The sequence below is a fragment of the Callorhinus ursinus genome, unplaced genomic scaffold (assembly GCF_003265705.2).
Source record: "Callorhinus ursinus isolate GAN/ISIS: 27379988/994484 unplaced genomic scaffold, GSC_fseal_2.0 scaffold19, whole genome shotgun sequence".
Taxonomy (NCBI): Eukaryota; Metazoa; Chordata; class Mammalia; order Carnivora; family Otariidae; genus Callorhinus; species Callorhinus ursinus.
In genome coordinates, this window is record NW_027397081.1 from 7,602,896 (window position 1) to 7,623,716 (window position 20,821).

The following is a 20,821-nucleotide window of genomic DNA, read 5'->3' on the forward strand; positions in this document are numbered from 1 at the left end:
AGCGACTGCCTTCGGCTCAGGTCATGATCCTGGAGTCCCGGGATCGACTCCCGCATCGGGCTCCCTGCTCAGCGGGGAGTCTGCTTCTCCCTCTGACCCTCTTCCCTCTCATGCTCTCTATCTCTCATTCTCTCTCTCTCAAATAAATAAATAAAATCTTTAAAAAAAAAATAAAAGTTGCCATATATGCTCTGTAACATTTTGGGTTAACAACTTTAAATGTTTATGGAATGTGTATAACATCATGGCATATTTTTTTGTAGTATTAGAGGGAGGGAACAAGCTATGAAACTATCCATGCAGTATGATCACATGTATGTTTAAAAGAAACTAACAACAAAGAGGTGCCTGGGTGGCTAACTCAGTTGGGTGTCCAACTCTTGTTTTCTGCTCAGGTCGTGATCTCTAGGTTGTTAGGCTCTGCGCTCAGTGGGGAGTCTGCTTGAGACTCTGTCTCTCCCTCTGTACCCCCACTCCTACCCCGTGCCCACACACACACACACTCTCTCTCTCAAAAAAAAAAAAAAGTATGAGGTGTTAGAAAAACCGAGAAAGACTGAAACCCAGGGTTGGCTGGGTGGTCTTCTATGGACATTTTTTTTCTTTATTCTATTCTTCAGTTTTTTCTGTCTTACTTTTACAGTGTAAAAAAAAAATGAGTTAAGTTTAGTTTTACTACAATGTGGATCATCAATTACACAAAAACCCAAAGCCACTGTTTCCTAAGTGTGAGGCTATTCTGTGAAAAATTGTGATGAACTGAGCTGGCAGAACTTTATAGTTAGGGGTCAGGTATCTTCACTGTAAATGTCATCTAGACACAGCATTGTTTGGTTTTGTTCCTTAGGTCAAATATATGCATCTTTACTGTAATGAGTGATTTAATTGAAAATTTTCTTCTCTATTTTATTCCAATATTTCAGATTTCAAGGGGAAAAGTTCACACATTTGCTGAAACTACATTTTTTCAGAAAAACAATCTGATGATATTAACAGTAGTTACAGGGCGCCTGGGTGGCTCAGTTGGTTAAGCGACTGCCTTCGGCTCAGGTCATGATCCTGGAGTCCCGGAATCGAGTCCCACATCGGGCTCCCTGCTCAGCAGGGAGTCTGCTTCTCCATCTGACCCTCTTCCCTCTCGTGCTCGCTATCTCTCATTCTCTCTCTCTCAAATAAATAAATAAAATCTTTAAAAAAAAAAACAGTAGTTACAAAAAAACATATAGCATCTACCTAATATGCATAAAAAAGAAACATCAGAGGCGCCTGGGTGGTGCGTCCAACTCTTGGTTTCAGCTCAGATCATGATCTCAGGGTCGGGAGAGCCTCTCTCTCTCTCTCTCTCTCTCTCTCTCTCTCTCTCCCTCAAATAAATAAATCTTAAAAAAAAAAGACCAAAATCAATCTATTACAATCTATTACTAACTCTTCCATGCTACAATCCGATGGTACTCCGCGATAACATATTGACTAATTCTGGATTCTGGAATTCCTATGATAGTTACAAAGCATTTGTCTCGCTAGCACATATAAAATTCCTTCTTGAATAAAACTCCCTTTTGCTAGTGTGCTTTGAAAATGGAAGGTTTTCCATCTAGAATAAACATTGAGCTCCAGGCCCCTTGCTAGTTTGAGTAAGACTAGGCTCCTGCCCTCTGGATTCAGTAATGAGAAACGCAAACAAACAGTTGTGCAATTTGAGCTGTAATAAAGATAGACACATAGTGTCAAGTGAGACAGAAAAGAAGGGCTATTAACTTTGCCTAGAGAAGAGAAAGTCCCTGGGGAGGGGCAGAGGGGGGTGTTGAAGGGTTAGTAGAGGGTTCCCTAAGAGGGGAAAGGGGTAAAGGCAATCAACTTTGAAGACCGAGTAGCAAGATAGGGTTGATGTTGAGATAAGGATGTTTATAACCAGAAAGGTAAGTTGGGATCTGTTTGGGGAGATCAGAATTTGCCCTTCAGCTTTAAGGAAGTAGGAATCCATATAAGGTAGTAAGAAGGGGAATAATGTGATTCCCTTGTGTTAGTAAAGTAACTGGCAGCCACGTGGATTACTTAAGAGAGTGGTTCCGTGACACAGTGATAGGCAAGATCACCAGGGACAACTCAAGACAGTTTTGCTGTAAAAGTCCAGGCCAGAGAGGATGAAGGACTGACCCTGGGAGGTTTTGAAGAAGAAGAGGAGGAAATAGAATCTTCTAAAATTTTTGGAGATCGGCTTCGAGGAGTAAGAGAAAAGGAGAAGTGAAAATGATTCCAGGTTTCTAATGGGTACCATTACGATAAATAGGGAGTATAAAAGAAGGAAAAGGGAGAGGTCAAGATAATTAGGCAAGTTATAAAGATGCTGATTTGAAGTGTCTCTGGGTAATCTAGGAACAAGTTCAGTAATCTAGGAACAATATTCAGTAACTGGACATAAGAACTATGGCGAATGAGACATCCAATAAATTCTCATTGAATAAATGAACATCAGTAACATGCTTAAAACAGGCCTTTTATTTCCAACTGTGTCTTTGGAAAATATAGTTCTGCTCAACTCAAGGATTTGAATATTAAAGATTATATATTAAATTAACCTAAAGCATCATTATATACTAAAGTGTTTTTCCATGAAAAAATTTTATTCAGTTTTTCAAAAGCTATAAAGATGTAAAGTCACAACTATTTTAAAGACCTATACACAGAAATGCAAAAGAGAACTGTGATATTTCATTCCCGACTCCCACTCTCTTGCCTATTTAAGTACATATTCACAGTGTGCTCACCAATATAATGGCCCTCGGTAAAAACAGACAGAGCAAATAAAACTATCTTATCATCTGCTTTGTATGCCTAGTAGGCCATACAAATTTAATTGCTGATATAAGCTATAAAATTTCAGTACAGTCAACAGAGGTTTGATGGGTAACGTACCTAAAGGAAGACTCAAGAAACCGCAGGCCTGCCCCAGCCTTTATTCTCTCCCTATCAAAGATCAAATTACATAAGTACATAATTCATAATGTGTTTGCAGATATGAGCATATTAATCTTCAACAAAGACAAGGTAAAAGTTATTACTTAATCCTCTCTGCTTATATAATAAAAAGCCAGTTTAGTTTGTGATAAAAGGCAAGAGAATTTCAGAGGTAAGCAACAAACAGAGTGGAAAGAGTCTAAAGGAGAGAGTCCATAACCTTGGCTTTATTCCCAATTCCTACAAGCAAGTTGCTAAGTGACCTTGTAAGATCCGATAGACTATTCGGTAACTTACTTGCAAAGAGTGTTAAACCAAGAAGAATGTGACACCCATTGTGCCTTTCCAAGAGCTTGTCCGAAGACGCCAGGGATTTTCAGGACTGGAAGAAGATCTCAAAGAGCATGGACTCCCCTCTCCAGTATTATTGGGAAACGGCTACCCCATCAAAAATGGCTTCCCCCCCTAACTGTGTGAGAGCTCCAGGAAGAAAACCATTTTTTAAAAAAATTTGTATCAACTCCCAGTTTTCTCATCTATTAAATAGGGAGCTGGATTAGACTGACCTTCTGTACACTTTCTTCAAGCTCTAAAATTCTCCAACTCTGACTGATTCACCCGTAAAATATTCAATTCCTATATATAACATGTAATTTCTAGAATTTATTATGTATCTTATGACCTATGCAGAAAGTACTTGTGTACAGAGAAACACTTCATAGTGTTTCATAATTTTTAGTTTATGACTCAATAAGCTTTGTACATTATTAGACTGTCCTTGTCATGACAGAGATATAAATAAATAAATGAACAAATAAATATTCACCCTTTAGAACTCCAGCACTGAGTATTCTAGATAGCTGTTTTCTAGTTTATAACACTTTATGTTGTATTTTAATTTAGTTGAATGTATACCACAGTCGTTATTTACTATGGAGGAAAGGTGCCCAGCCCTCTGTGAAGGGTCTAGCGAAGAAGACTTAATCTTTTCCGTGGTGGTTCTAACATACATCCGCGTAGTATCTCATACTCCTCCCTGAAGAAGTGGGACCTAGTTCCCTTCCTCCATGAGTTTGGGCTGGATGTAGCAACTTGCTTCTAACAAACAGAAAAATGGAATTGATGGTATGTGACTTCTGAGACAAGATCCTAAAAGGCACCAGCTTCCTCCTCATTGGCTCTCTCTGGGATCACTTGCTTTGGGGCAAGTCAGGGGCCCTGTCCCCAGGACACTCAAGCAGTCCCCGGAGATGCCCACGTGGTAGGAACCGGAGGCCTCCTGCCAAGAGCCAGTGAGGACCTGAGGCCTTCCTCTAACAGCTGTGTGAGTAAGCCAATGCGGAAGCCAGTGAATCTTCCAGACCCAGGCAAGGGGTCAGGTGACTGCAGCCCCTGCCAAGAACCTGAATGCCACCCCTTTAGACCGCCCCCCCATGCCAGAACCACCCAGCTCAGCTTCCCCTGACTCCTTGACCCACAGAAATTATGAGATGATAAATGTTGTTTTGAGTCACTAAGGTTTGGGTCATTTTTTTATGTAACGATAACCAAAGCATTGACCTGTAAGGATTTCCACCTGAGCTGAGGCACTCTTTCTTTTCAAAAAATGATTGAATTCTAGAATACAATCATATAATTTTAAACTTGGATAGGACTTCAAACAAGAGTCTGCCTCTTACTTTGCAAAAGCAGAAATGAGGATCTGCTGAGTTCGTCTTGCTCAAATCTGATGTGCTTCCATTATTCCCGATCTCAACCAGAAATGCAGGAGCCATCCTTAACACTTGCTCTCCTTCACCTCCTTCATACCCAACCTATTGCTTAATCCTATTGCTCTTACCTCCTCTTGCCTCGGTCTAATTTTTCCTATCTCTGCCACTCCCAACCAGATCACACAATGGTTATCTCTTCTGGACCAGCAATAGCCTTCTGACTGGTCTTCTTGTGTCAGCTCATGCGCCGCCTACAATTATTTCTCAATATTGAATCCAGAGTTAATTTGTTGAAATGTAATTATGATTACCTCACATCTCCTTCCCATCGCCTCCCCGCCCCAGACCCATTTGTTGACCTCTTATTATTATTGGTCATGGTTTGCATTTATTCTCCAAGCTAAAGCCATTCTGACCATGTGTAATTCCTAGAATATGCCAGTCCCCTCCAGGTCACTAGGACTTTGCATATACAGTTCCCTGTGCCCCATTGATCTAGTTGACACCTGATCATCCTTCAGATCTCAGTCACAGTCAAGCCTGCCTGGGCCACCCTGCTACTGGGCACAACTCCATGTCACTTGTCCTGGTGGGACTTCAGAGCAGTTGTATTGTTTATTAATTCATAGATTTTTTTTAATTGATGTCTGTCCTCTCTATTACACTGCAAGTCTATAAATGTAGATACAATGTCAACTTCTTTTCATTCTTGTGCCTTAGTACTTACCAAGGTGTCCAGAGAATTATATGGTGTTCAATAAATATTTGCTGAGTGAATGAATGAAATGACCCAAGAAGTTAGTGTGAGACTAAAATCTAGGTTTCCTGACTCCAAATTTCATGTTAATTACAACGTGCTGCTCTCAATTGGGTGCACTCAAGTCTGAGTCCCAGCACAATGCATTTATTAAGTGCAAAGAAAATCGCTGATACTTTTCGAATATTGTTTTTGGCAACACTAATGGTATATAATATCTAGGCATGGTTACTGTATTAAAATGACAAAGTCCTCATGCAGCCTTGTTTACTTTGTGACTTTGCCGCTTATTTCCCACAGAAATACATCTGTGATGGTTAATTTTATGTGTCAGTTTGATTGGTTTAAAGGACACCCAGATAACCGGTTAAAAAAAATATTTGGGGGGTTATGTCTGTGAAGGTGTTTCTGGAGAGGTTAACATTTGGTGCAGTGTACTGAGTGAAGAGATCTGCCTTCACCAGTGTGGGTGGGTATAAAACAATCTCCGGGGGTCCAAATGGAACAAAACGGTGAAGGAAGGGCTCCTTCTCTTTCTTTTTGAGTTGGAACGTCCATCTTCTCCCATTCTTGACCTTCCGAGCTCCTGCTTCCTAGGCCTTCAGACTCCAGGACTTAGGCCAGCAGCCCCTTTGTTCAGGCCTCTGACCTTAGGCTGGGAGATAGACCACTGCACCCTGGGCCTCAGGCCTTCAGACTCAGACTGAATTATACCGCTGGCTTTCCTGGCTCTCCAGCCGGCAGACAGCTGATCATGGGACTTCTTGGCCTCCGTAACCACATGAGCCAATTCCAATACTAAATCTTCTCAAATATTTATCTGCTGGTTCTGTTTTCTCTGGAGAGCCCCAACTGGGTACAACCGCCATTACTCAAAACAATCCAAAAGCCACTTTCACTGTAAGTCCCTTTTACACAACATTGAGAGTTAATAAGTTCGTCACTGAAGTCCATCCTCACCCGTGCTGGGCAGCCCGTGGCCCACCAGGTCTCCCTCGTGGATCGGAGCTCTCTAGAAGCCTCACCCAGAGGCATAAGCAAGGCCTCAGGGGGCTTGTGGACAGGAGCTTCTAGACACTCCAGGAAAAGAAAAGAAAAAAAAAGGTAGTAATTGGATGTACGAATGCTTTTCTACTTAAGAAGATAATATGTCCTATGTAATGATTACAGAAAAGTTGGAGAGATGGTCTGAATCCGAACTGGCTGTTACGGGGAAATCCCTAGCTGTTACTGGTAACTATGTGTGAAGAAAGGGGGGAGGGGGAAAGCTGCAGGCCCTTTGCAAATCCACTTGGGTCCTGGATTTTGTCCAATTATTAATCTTGGGAGTACTTTCCAAAGCACTGGGCTGTGCCTCTGTTCCCGTCCTCAGAATTCCTTCTTTGAGCATTGCGATCTGATTCGAAAAGAGGGTGACCAGGGTGGTGCTGACGCATTGAGGTGGTGACCAGCCACTGCTCTGACCTACTCTCAGCTCTCTGTGAGACATGGTGCTTCCAGGCGCATGTACCGGATGCTAGGGTACGTTCTTCAGGGGAAAAAAAAAATAAAAGAATGACTTCCCCAACTAGTGAAGAACCTTTTGGCCCAAAGGTATGCTATAAACTACTTTGGAATTTGAAAGGTGTTTTTCTCTTTTTCCTCTGGCAATGACTTTGAAGGGTGGCTTGATGCTGAGACTAGCCAGCAGAAGCTCATGAAAACATAATGGACTCCACTGATGGTACTCTGCAGCCAACCGAGGTTTGTAAACATGTTTCCATTGGAACATATACAGGGGTTTCAACTTGAGATGACAAAAACGTGTACCCTTTTTGACCGATTGAAATTCATTCATTTAACTGTCAGTCACTGACCCAACACTCATTGAGCATTGACTATCTTGTAGGCTCAGTTCTAAGTTCTGGGAATATAAGATTAGCAAGACTATTCTTCCCCCAAGAAACTCAGTCTACTGGGAAGCACAGTGTCACAAACAAAAAATTACAAAATCATTTGACAGGTGCTCTAACTAAGCCTTCTCCCCTGAGCTCCAGGCTCATCTATTTATTCATTTCTTACTTAGCATCTCTACTTGGTGCCCAGGGATACCTCAAATTTAACACGCCCAGGACCGAACTCATCATCTTCTCTACCTTCTCTACTAAACCTCCTTCTTCCTTCCTTCCCCTTCTCCTTCGTGTGTGTTCCATCTCATTGTGAAACCATCTCCTAGCCAGACCTCCATCCTAGAATACTGAAAATAATTCTGAACCCATTCAGCCCCCACTTTCCATCAGTCATCAAGTCCTGCAAATATTATCTCTTAAAGAGGAGCGCCTGGGTGGCTCAGTCGGTTGAGTGTCTGCCTTTGGCCTGGGTCATGATCCCAGGGTCCTGGGATCAAGTCCCTCATGAGGTTCCCTGCTCATCGGGGAGCCTGCTTCTCCCTCTCCCTCTCCTGCTCCCTCTGCTTGTGCTCTCTCTCTCTCTCTCAAATAAATAAAATCTTAAAAAAAAAAAAAAAAAGGGTCCTACAGTCCACCCCCTCCTCCCTAACTCTGCTACTGTCTTAATCCAGGATGCTTCCCACCTGGAATCCCAGGCCAGTGTTCTGACCCTCTCAAACATATCCTTCACAGAGTGTGATTGCCTGGGTTTTCTAACTGGAGAGCCTAGCACAGAGCCTGACCCACAGTAAATACTACTGTAATTAACACCAAGCATTAATGTAGATGAGAAGCACAGACAGGTCAGCTTTCTGAATGGAGAGTGTTTTGTTTGTTTTATGCTAGTCTGGAATGTCACAAAGGTGACCAGGTCACTGGACATCTGGCTTACAAACCCTAAATTTAGAAGAGATGATGCAATGTAATGGTAAAAACACTGATGTCTGGATCCAGTCCTGCCATGTAATGCATCTGAAATAACATCTGATGCTGTTTTTTCTTCCTTTCCCTTCATTTCATTCATATGGAATGCCAATTTTCTACTTGAACAGTTAGGATTCAGTTTAGCAGACAGTGACAGAAAACCCCACATAATAGTCCTTTAAAAAGATAGAAACTTTTCTTTCTCAAAATGATATCCAGATAGGCAGCCTAGAGCTGGCGTTGTGCCTGCCCATTCACCAGGGACCCCAGCTCCTGTTGTCTTTACGCTCTGCCATCTTCAACATATGGCTTCCACTTCATGGCCAAAAGGGCTGCCCCAGCTCCAGCCATCATGGTCCCATCAGAGGAAAGATGGGTAAAGACAAGAGCATATCCATTTTTAGGGGCACCTGGGTGGTTCGTCGGTTAGGTGTCTGACTTCTGCTCAGGTCATGATCTCGGGGTCCTTGGATCGAGCCCTGCACTGGGTTCCATGCTCAGCGGGGAGTCTGCTTCTCCCTCTCCCTCTGCCCCTCCTCCTGCTCATGCTCTCTCAAAAAAAAAATCTTAGGGGAAAAAAAAAAGAGAGAGAAAGAGAAAGAGAAGGGCATCTCCATTCTTTTAAGGACCCTTCCCATAACAGGGAAACCTCAGCAAGGGAGTCAGTGGGCAAATGGCACAGGCACGAGGGGTGTCGCCATCCCGTGGCATCTGCATGAAGTCAGAAGATGTGCAGAGCTGGTACTGCAGCAGCAGTGGGGCCCAAACAAGAGGCCAAAATCTGAGACAGAGGAGGCTGAATGATCTCAAGTGTCACCTAAGAGACGTCTGATGCAATACACAGCTCGCAGTCTCCACCGCACCTCTCCGAGTTTGGGTGGGCCTCTCGCCGACAAAGCCAGTGTGCCCGGGGGTACTCAGTGCCTGATCCCGAGACACTTGCACAACTCGGTAGCAGCACCACCTGCTCCAGGCCAGGTGAGCTGCGAAGAGCGTCACTGTCACTGAATCGTTCCAACAAACTTGGCTGGAAGGGAGTATTTCTTCTTTTTGTTTTTGTTTTATGTGTGAGGAGACAAACGGAAATGTGAACAGGACTGGTAATCCGGGAGGTCAGGATTTCCACTCGGGAAATCACCCAGGGCTTACACTCCGCTCTGCTGCAGGGCGTGAATAATGAGAAAGTTGTAAAATCAGGGTGGGATTTTAAAAAAGATACTTTTGGGAAAGTAAACTTCATGATCTTAAAGAACATGTCAGTATCTGATGGAAAAACCTAACGATTTTTTCTTCTCCACTGTAGAATTCCATCCAATCATTCCTGCCCGGAAATGCGCGGTGCCTTTGGTGGCCAGGTTCTCCTGAAAGGGCAGAGGCCTGGGGACATGTCTCCTTGCCAGGCTGGCTCCTTTATTCCATCCTTTCCTCCCAGAGGATCCAAGTGTGACCCTAGCTTTCTTCTAGCATTGCCCCATATTCCCCAGCTGAGCTTTCTTCTCTCCTTGGCCCTGAAACAAGTGTCATTGTTTCTCTCTGCCTTCTTCCTCTCTGTGCCAGAAAATGACTCTGAGTGTTTCTGAGGAATTTTACAGCTTTCAAAAGAAGAAAAGCATATAAGGGGTTGAAATAACATCATAGAGAAATTTCAAACTTAGAAGCAGCCTAAAGAGCTTGATCGTAAACCACTTACTCATTTTTCCTGGGAATGCAAATATAACTAGGTCAGACTGTCTAAGGTTCCTTCTTTCTCTGGCCCATCATTTTGGTAAAAACTGGATCCAGACAATCCAGTTCCTTTATCTCTCATTTACTCGCAGGGCTGGAGCCTCTGAGATCTGCTTCCTTTGATGGGGAAGGCATCATCCTTCCCACTTCCCCCGATCTCCTCGGGAAGTCTGCGGGGGGAGAAGTACAGATCCTGACGAAGAGGCTTGACAAAGGCTCAAGTATGTTTTAAATTTCAAAGAAAACTCAAGACTGCTCATCTTTAGAGTGGTCACGTCATTCTTTGCACCGGAAGTCATGTCAGGCTGTTCTGACAGTAACATCCCCATCCAAGGTGTCTTTCTTTGGTGGTGTTTTACTCTTCACCTGTTTTGACTCCAAGGTAACATTTAGCAAACAGCCAGGCACGGGGCATAAGACACTTGCACGTAGCCTTTCCATACCACTTCTCATCATCTCAACACATTTTTATAGCATCCTGCAACATCTAACGAATATGCATTATTTACCTTTAAATCACAGTTTAGATCATTCCTCTGAGGAAGCTCCTGTAGAGCTCATTCATAGCATATTTATCCACTCTTTGGCTTCAAATAGTACAAGTTTTTGTCTGCTTCTTTACCATTTTTCTTCTTGAAGACCCCCACCGAAAGCTGATCTAACATTGACCTCTGGATGTTGGCCCTGCCTGAATTATCTTGAGGGCCAAGGGCCCTAATGCATCACAGACTATCTGAGGCTAGACCGTTCATTGGTGCTAGACCAGCAGGAGCACATCAATCATTTAGGTAAAGGTCAGCACCATTAAAGACCATAAGACTCAGCATCTTGTAGAATTCATGAAAATGAAAAGACCCTAGCACTTGACCTGTGTCTTAGTTTTGTCCCTGATACAACACAATTAAAAAACAGGGCATCTATTTTTTAGATTTATCTAAAAATCTATTTACAGGGCACCTGGTGGCTCAGTCGGTGAAGCGTCTGCCTTCGGCTCCAGTTGTGATCCTGGAGTCCTGGGATCGAGTCCCACATCGGGCTCCCTGCTCAGTGGGGACCCTGCTTGTCCTTCTCCCTCTGCCACTCCCCCTGCTTGTGCTCTCTCTCTCTAATAAATAAATAAAATATTTTTAAAAAATACAAATCTATTTACAACAGGGATCTAAACAGGCTGTAGATCCTAGAATGACTCGTCAATGTTTTAATCATTCATAGTATATAAAATTATACTTGATATTTTTTTTAAAGATTTTATTTATTTATTTGACAGAGAGAGACACAGTGAGAGAGGGAACACAAGCAGGGGGAGTGGGAGAGGCTGAGCAGGGAGCCCATTGTGGGGCTTGATCCCAGGACCCCGGGATCATGACCTGAGCCGAAGGCAGACGCTTAACGACTGAGTCACCCAGGCGCCCCTTGATATTTTTTTTAAAGATTTTTTCTTTTTATTTATTTGACAGAGAGAGAGAGACAGCCAGAGAGGGAACACAAGCAGGGGGAGTGGGAGAGGGAGAAGCAGTCTTCCTGCAGAGCAGGGAGCCTGACGTGGGGCTCAATCCCAGACCCTGAGATCATGACCTGAGCCGAAGGCAGACACTTAACAACTGAGCCACCCAGGCACCCCTATACTTGATATTTGTAGCTAAGTAATTGTCACTTCTTACCAGGTGACGATTTCTACTAGAGACCTATAACTAAGTGAAAAAGAAATAAGCCAAACACATTACATGAAAAAGAAAGAAGAATTCACCATTTCACACGCTGTGCCTTAAAAATCTTACAGTGTGGGTGGCTCATCAATTGAGCTTTTGACTCTTGATGTCAGCTCAGGTCTTGATCTTAGGGTCGTGAGTTCGAGCCCCACGCTGGGCTCCACGCTGGGTGTGGAGACTACTTAAAAAAAAAAAAAATCTTACAAAATTTTTATGTGTTCATGTATCAGAATCAAAGACTATTTATAGCAGGTAATTTGTATATTAGCATAAGAAAAATTGTGAGATTGACAAGAATTGTAATGCAGTGTTAATGAATGTTAATGACACTACTCATAAAAGTAATGCGTTGGTTTTTATTTTTTTGAAAAGCTGACTCATATCTTTTAAGAAGGATGTCATATCAAAATAATAATTTCCTTCAAGGAATTTCCTTGTTTCCTTAACAATGAGGGGGGGAAATGGTGTTAAAATGTAAAAGCTTTGTAAGGTTCAACACTTTGGAGGATATAGTAAGATAGCTCTCTCATATACTTTTATATATTTCCAATGGAGATGTAAGTTGGTACAATGTTGCTGAAAAACAGTTTGACACCATGTCAGGAGTCCTCAATATATTCTTTTTTTTTTTTTTTAAAGATTTTATTTATTTATTTGAGAGAGAGAGAGCATGAGAGGGGAAGGGTCAGAGGGTGAAGCAGACTCCCTGCCGAGCAGGGAGCCCGATGCGGGACTCGATCCCGGGACTCCAGGATCATGACCTGAGCCGAAGGCAGTCGCTTAACCAACTGAGCCACCCAGGCACCCTCCTCAATATATTCTTACTCTTTGGTCATTAATCCATTTCTAAGAGCTTATACCAAAAAATAAGGAAACGGTTTAAGACACACACATATAGAGATCTTTAACACAGCATAATATACACTACTGCAAACCTGGGGACAACCTAAATGTCCCCAAACAAGGAAAGTTAAAGAAATTATGGCATGCATATCCATTACAATGTTATGTTTATTATGCAATAGAAAAAATTTCATTTTTGACAATTACAAGTAAAAATGCTTGTAATGTAATGCTACAACCGGGATACAGAACATGACATGCAATTTAATCCCAATTAAAAAAAATTATTGTTTATATATAGGCATAAAAAGTCTGAAAACAACAATAGTAGCTGCTACTCCTAAGTGGTAAGAAATAATAGTTAAAAAATATTTTCCACATTTTCTGAAGTAACTTTTAATGATAAAATATCATTAAACCACATTTTGACCCCTTAAATATATTTTTAACTTAACAATACAACTATCATTTAAATACTGTAAACATAAAATTTTGAAATGTTGGGTGAAGCTATGCTAACATTACATAATTCATAAGCAAACTGGGAAGAATAAAAAGAACAGAGTTCAACAAAGCATTTTCTTTTGCTTTGTTGAGCTATAATTTCCATATGATAAATTGCATATATTTAAGGTATAAAAAGTGATGAGTTTTGACATATTTACACTCCCATGAAACCATCACCACAATGTGGATAAGGAATGTTAATACTATCATCCCAAAATGTTTCTCTGTGCCTTTTTATAATCTATTCTTCCCTTCCCCCAACTGAGGTTCAGGCAACCACTGAAGATTTTGTTGCTATATATTAGTTTGCATTTCCTAGAATTTTATATAAATGAACTCATTCAGCATATACTTTTTTTTTTTTGGCCATGCTTTCTTCACCTTAGAATAATTACTTTGAGATTCATTCATGCCGTTACGTGTATGAATAGTTTCCTTTTGAAGATTGAATAGTATTTCCTGTATGAACATATCACAATTTGTTTATCCATTCAATTGTTGATGGATATTCGAGTTGTTTCCAGTTTTTGGCTATTACAGATAAAGCTGCCATGAACATTTACACATAAATCTTTGTGTAGAATGTACTTTCATTTCTGAGTAAATGCCCAGGAATGGAATGGCTGGGTCAAATTATAGGTATAGCTAATGAAGAAACTGCCAAACAGGTTTTCACAGTGGTTGAACCCCTTCACACTTCCATCAGCAGCATGTGAGAATTCCAGTTGCTTTCCATTCTCACCAACACTTGATATTGTCAGTCTTTTTGTTTTTTTTAAAAGATTTTATTTGTTCGACAGAGAGAGAGAGCGCAAGTAGGCAGAGCGGCAGGCAGAGGGAGAGGGAGAAGTAGGCTCCCCACCGAGCAGAGAGCCCAACGTGGGGCTCGATCCCTGGACCCTGGGATCATGACCTAAGCTGAAGGCAGATGCTTAACCAGCCGAGCCACCCAGGGGCCCCATCAGTCTTTTTAAGTGTAGCCACTCTAGTGGTTGTGTAGTGTTATCTCATTACAACCTTAATTTGTATTTCTTTAATGGCTCATGATGACCCCTTCATGTATGGTCATATATCTTCTTTGCTAAAGTGCCTGTTCAGGGGCGCCTGGGTGGCTCAGATGGTTAAGCATCTGCCTTCGGCTCAGGTCATGGTCCCAGGGTCCTGGGGTCGAGTCCCGCATCGGGCTCCCTGCTCAGGGGGCAGCCTGCTTCTCCCTCTCCTGCTGCTCCCCCTGCTTGTGCTCTTTCGGTGTCTCTGTCAAATAAATAAATAAAATCTTAAAAAAAAAATACAGTGTTCAATTATTTTGCCCATTTTAAATAAGGGTTATCTTCTGATTAGTTTATAAGGGACATTTTTATATTCCAGGTAATGTACTTTGTATGATAAAGGTTTTATGAAGATTTTCTTCCAGTTTGTGGCTTGCTGTTTCATTTTCGTGGCAGTCTTTTAAAGAACAAAAGCTTTTATTTTGACGAAGTACAACTTACTAATTTGCTTTCTTTTACACTTTGTGCTCTTTGTGTTGTTTTTAAGAGCTCTTCAACAAACCAAAGGTCATTAAGATTTTCTCTTCTAGTTTCTTCCAGAACTATAATAACTTTAATTTTACACTTAGGTCTATAATACAGTTCAAGTTAATTTTTGCATATGATATGAAGTAGGTTTGAGGTTCATTTTTGAGGGGTCTGGTTATCCAACTTTTCCAGTACTATTTATTAAAAAGTTTCCTTTCTTCATTGAGTTACCTTGGTACTTTTGTGGAAAACCAACTGAACCTATTTCTGGACACTCTCGTCCTAACTGTCTATTTTATGCCAATTCCACACAACTTTGATTACTGAAGATTTATAGTAATTTGGAAACCAATGGTGTACACCCATCAACTTTATCCCTTGTCTTGATTATTCCAGGTACTTTGCATTATTATATGAACTTTAGAATCAGTTTATGAATTACTGCAGAAGAAAAGAATCCTGATTTTGATTGGGATTTCACCGAATTTAAAGATCAATTTCAGAAGAATTGATATTTTAACAATACTGATTCTTCTACTTTATGAAAACACTTCATGTCTCCAACAATTCAAGTCTCCCCTAATCTCAGCAATGTGTTATAGTTTTTGATGTATAGGTTTTAACATGTTTGGTCAGATTTATCCCTAAATGTTTAATATTTTTGGTGCTTTATAAAAGGCACTGATTTTTTAAATTTCAAGTTGAGATTGTTCTTCACTAGCATATAGAAATATACTTGACTTTCACATGTTAATCTTGTATCCTGTAACATTGTTACACTCAATTATTAATTTTAGCACTTTTTCTTGTGCTCTCATAGTATTTTCTATAGGTGATCATATGTTGCCTGCAAATAAAAATAGCCTTACTTCTTCTTTTTTGATCTATGTGCATTTTATTTTTTTTTCCTGCTTTATTGCACAGCCTAAGATCTCCAGTACCATCTTAAATAGAAGTAGTCAACACATATCCTTGCTTCATTCCCAATGTTGGGGAAAAAGCATTCAGTCTTCACAATTAAGTATGATGTTAGCTGTAGGCTGTCCTTCATGAGATTGAGGGAGTTCCTTTCTATTTGTATTTTGCTGAGAGTTTTGTTAGGGATGGTGGATTTTTAAACATTTTGAGCATTATTTAAAGTTTGAGCAATTAAAGGGGCATCTGGCTGGCTCAGTCAGGGCAGCATGTGGCTTTTGATCTCAGGGTCCTGAGTTCAAGCCCTGCATTGGGCATAGAGCCTACTTAAATAAACAAACTAACAACTAAATAAACAAACAAAGTTTGAGCAACTACTTTAATATAACTTCAAATTTTGTACCAAATACATATAAGAGTAAGTCATGTCTTAACGTTTTTGGAAATTTGTTTTTAAAGATTTTATTGATTTATTTGTGAGAGAGAGAGACTGAGCAAGCGGGGGGGGGGTAGCAGAGGGAGAAGCAGACTCCCTGCTGAGCAAGGAGCCCAGTACGGGACTGGATCCCAGAACTCTGGGATCGTGACCTGAGCCCAAGGCAGACGCTTAACTGACTGAGCCACCTGGGCCTCCATTTTTTGTAAATTTTTCAATGGATTTATAGTATCTTCAACTAGTAAAAATGAATTTTCTCACTAATATTAAAAAACAAATTCTCAGCTTTGTGGCACAAGTTCTCAAATTTGTGGCAGCTTCAATAATAAATAGAGCCTTAAGTGATTTGAGATTGAGGACTATTTTGTTCCCACAACAAACAATTAGAATTTTAGCTTGGATATATTGTGACAACAAGGGAAGTTAATTAGGCAGCAATTATTGCAATGTGCTAATAAATACAGATATTTGGTTTCAAAGACATATGCGTGTGACCCTCAGGTTATATGTGGTTGTGTGGGTGGCAGTGCTAGCTCGGCTCCACACTCCTCCTTGAGTGGAGGCCAACCTGCCATATAGGCATCGTGGCTCTCTCATTTATTGTGATGATTGTGTTGGGGCATCACAAGGCACATATTTTGAGGGACTTGTACTAAGTAAGGTAAATTCAGCCTTGATGTAGTCTAATGAAGTCAAAGAACCATTGAGAATAAAATTCCCCAAACACCCAGAATAAAAAGCTGATACCAAAGGCCCATTGTTTCTTATCATAAGTGCATAATGTACCATGATAGGATCATAACTTCTAGGCAGATTGTCAGGAAATCCTCTTAAAAAAAAGAAAGAAAGAAAGAAAAGAGCCACACCTATTTTACTATTATTTGAAAAACTCCATTGGTTTGTGTGATAAACCCTAAAATAGACTGATTATACACTTGGCTAGGAGCCAAGCCATTCTTCTGTGAACTCTAAGATAGTGGACCTTCATTGTTCTGTTTGTTATCTTTGCCAATTCCTGTCAGACTGGTCTTTGGCAGTTACGTGGGCTTCTGCCATTTATCAAGTCTGACGCTTAAAAGGCCCTCTCTACTTGTCCAAAACAACAATTCATTTGTTTGGTAAACATACATTTGATAAAATCTGCAAGGTTCACCTGTAACTGGTAAGCCTCCGCTATTTGTAAATAGAGGAAAATGTCACAATTTTCCTTCAGGCAGTATGGTACTACACAATAGTAAAATAGTTAAGATCAGCTACATTTATCTTTAGGAGAGACATCTCCTCCCTTCTTTAATTTGGCAATGAATCATTTTAGATTTCACTAAAATACAAATCTTCTATTATTTAAAGGAAGTCATGTTTAGTAAGACGTAACAGTCCAGCACACAGAGTTGGTGACAGTGTTACAAAATTATAGAACCTTAAAGCAAAAGGGGACCCGATTTCACGTAGGAATAAGTTCTTGCAAGAGTCCTATCCCTGTCTTCTAGAGGTAAAGATGGCACTGTGTCCTATGGTCTTTGGACTGTTTAACTTCTGTACTACCAGGCTCAAGAAAGTTCTTTTGCCAAAATTTCTTTTTGCATTTTAATCACAAAACCCTCCAGTTCTGCCCTTTTTAGGAATAGGAACGATTTTCTCCAAAACTGCATCTTTACAATCTCTAAATGTGGATTTATGAAACAATGGTAACATCAGCTCAGAGATTATCCCCATATATACTTGAAGTGTGTTTCCTTTAGATTCGGATGCATAAATCTACATTACAAGCAAAGGAGAACAGTGAAAATGGGAAGACAAATAAAGCTTGCATTCAGTTTCTGAATTCACTTTGGAAAGCTATTCTGAAAAGTGAGCACAGAAATGAAAAGTAACGAAGGGAAAGACAGGAAGTGGGAATGTAAATATTTACATATTAGTCACAGAAAACAATAATAAATTTTTGTTAATGTTATACTTGCTTAGATTCTGCAGAAGAGGTTAAGGGAAGACAATGCATAAAATCTTAATGCAAAGGAAGAAAATGTATTTTTTTCTAAAGCTAGGAATAGACTTCTAAAATGTCCCTTCAACTCTGGCAATTTGAGAGTTGTGCAAGCGGCCGTGTGTCCCCTTAGAGTATCCGGGCACTCTCCGTCCGTGGGAACTTTCTCTGGCTTCCTCCTAGCTCTTAAAACATGTCAGGAGCAATATTCGTCCGTGAGTCCACGGCTCATCTCTGGAGCTGAGTCCTGACGTTCTGCTCAAGGCTGTCGTGTCCAAGACCTGGCTCTCTGGGGAGGAGGAGGAGGAAAGCGCAGGGCCAGAACCGGGACTGGGATCACGTGAGAGGGTCTGGGTACGAGGCCACGTTAACAGCCTGAGCAACTGTGGGCACTGCTTTTGAACTTAGCCACTGCCCCCGGATGGGTGCCCACAGACGGGTCACCTACCTTCCCGTGCCTCCAGATAGCTGCGGTTGAACGTGAGGGATGAACCTTATTGTGGTGATCATTTCACAATATATACATGTATCAAATTGTCATGTTGTACACTTTAACCTTACACAGATGTGATATGGCAATCGTGTCCCAATAAAGTCGGAACAAAATAAATAAAGGCACCGAAGACTATTTATTTCGGGGGCCGTTTTCAGATATGACGACAGGATTTCCTGTGAGAGAAGACAGATGCTTTTCTTTAGAATAATAAACATTCCACAATTCCATAGAGGCCATCCTTTGTTTATTTCTCCTGCCCGGACAATGGGAAGTCACAGGCCTCACGCCCAAGGCCACGGTGCAGGCAAAAACTTCCAGGGAAAGCGCAAAGGGAAGGTAGAAATCCCTACGAAGGAAGAAGGTAGGAGTGTGCCCTGCAGCCCAGGACCCCTCCCCGTCCCCCTTCCTCGCTTTGCTCTCGGCCACAGGCTCCCTGGCTCTACGGCCACGGCCACGGCCACGGCCGGGGCAGCCTCCGCGTGCGCCTCCAGCGCATTTCTACCATTTAGCTTGATTGACTAGTGGGAAGTCAGTTTTCCTCTTGGTTCAGCTGGGACTTGGTTGGAATTAAAAATGAAAACAAAAGGCTGAAGGAAAAGAAAGCAAATAGAAGAGCAAAGAAAGGGATAGGTTTACATAGATGTTTTTTTATCCAGTCTCACTGAGGTCCAGGCTGGTGGCCTTGGCTCTGTTTGCAGAGTTTGCTGAGCTTCACTGCTGTTTCCTGGCCTCCACACTGTCTGGCCAGATAGCGTAGGGGCTGGACTGAGCTCCTCAGATTTCTGGCCCAATGTTGCTTTGTTGTTTTGGTGGGTTTTTGTATTTTTGTTTCATTTTGTTTTTGGCCCAATGTTACTTTGGAACAAATGATCTCTGGTGGAATCTGAGGAAGGATTTTTGGTTCCTTCTGGAACTTGCTTTTGTGTCTGTTCTCGGGGATCAGCCCCAGGATTGTCAGCTCCAGCTTGAGACTCAACTGATTTTCCTTCACCACCCCCCCGCAAGATTCAGTTGGCCCAGCTTTGCTTCTCTTTCTAAGCAGAAAAAGCATTTACCTCCCTGACCTGCAAGGATTCTGCTCCTGATCATTAGGCATTTATGAGCAGCACTGCCCCTCCAGTTAATCTTTATGACTCTGGCCCTTGCAAGTCCTGCTTTGCTCTAATCCCTTCCTTTCTGCTTAGTTGGCTTATCTCGAGTGGGTTGTTTGGGCGGGGTTTACCCTTTGGGTGAAAGATAGCATAGTTTCTAAATTTTACTCTAAGTCACAAGTCACCATCTGTAGAATGTTCTCTTCATATCAATACGATCAAGTTGGGTGGTGGTTCTGTTTACATCTTCTGTACCTTCACTGATTTTCTATCTAGTTCTATCAATTCCTATGAGAGGAACACTGAAATCTCCAACTGCAACTGTTGGATTGTCTGTTTCTCCCTTCAACTCTGTCAGTTTTTGCTTCACGTATTTTGGGGCTGTTTTTGGATATTATCCTTTTACAGTGGTTACATCATGAGGGACTTATCAACCCAAGGTCGCGAGAAATATTTTTAAGGCATATTTTGACTGATACATCCAGTCCAGCTACCGTATAGTTTGTTTGCATTATGTATCTCTTCCCACCCTTTTGCTTTCAACCTGTTTTGAGTCTTTGAATCTAAAGTGTCACAAAGTTGTCCACACCGAGACAGAGACAAAGAGAAAAGCTTCTATAATTTTTCCTTCCTCGAGTGTTTCTCCTTGCCTAGGTATAGACATCTTTCTGTTTATCCTATTTAGGATTATTTGAATTTCTTGGATCTGCAGATTAATGTTTTTCATCAAATTTGAGAAGTTTTTGGCCATTATTTCTTCAAATATATTTTTCTGCCCTATTCTGTCTCTCATCTCTCTCCGGGATTCCTATTATATGTTTGATGTTGTCTCATAGGTCTTTGAGGTTCTCTTTATTTTCCTTCAATCTGTTATTCACTCTGTTCTTCAGATGGAATAATTTCTATTGCTTTCTTTGGAGCTCATTGATACTTCTTCCGCCATCTCCAAATTGGGGGTTGAGCCCAGCTAGTGAGTTTTTGAAAATGTCAGTGCAGTTTTTTTCAACTCTAGAATGTGTGTGTGTGTGTGTGTGTGTGTGTGTGTGTGTGTGTTCCATTTCTCTACTGATATCCTTGAGTTGTTGAATTGTTGTCATAAGATTTCCTTTAATTATTTGAATATATTTGTTATAGTTGCTTTGAAATCTTTTCTTATAAAGCCAACATCTGAAAGTTGTTGTCACTAAAAGTCAGTTTCTATCAACTTCTTTTCTCTCTCAAGTATGAGTCACACTTTCCTGTTTCTTTGCACATCTCATAATTTTTTGTAGAAAACTGGACATTTTAGCTAACACGTTGTAGCAACTATGAATTTTGAC

At 41.2% G+C, this 20,821-nt stretch overlaps 1 protein-coding gene and 1 non-coding gene across 2 annotated transcripts in view; one reads left to right on the forward strand and one right to left on the reverse strand.

Moving 5' to 3' along the window:
* The window catches only part of FDX1 (ferredoxin 1), a 190,135-nt gene that overhangs the window by 141,995 nt on the left and 27,319 nt on the right, over positions 1-20,821 (reverse strand). The window lies entirely within an intron of this gene.
* LOC112840673 (small nucleolar RNA SNORA52) lies at positions 6,374-6,507 on the forward strand. Its single transcript, XR_003212563.1, has one exon. It is a non-coding gene; the product is annotated as a small nucleolar RNA SNORA52 (small nucleolar RNA).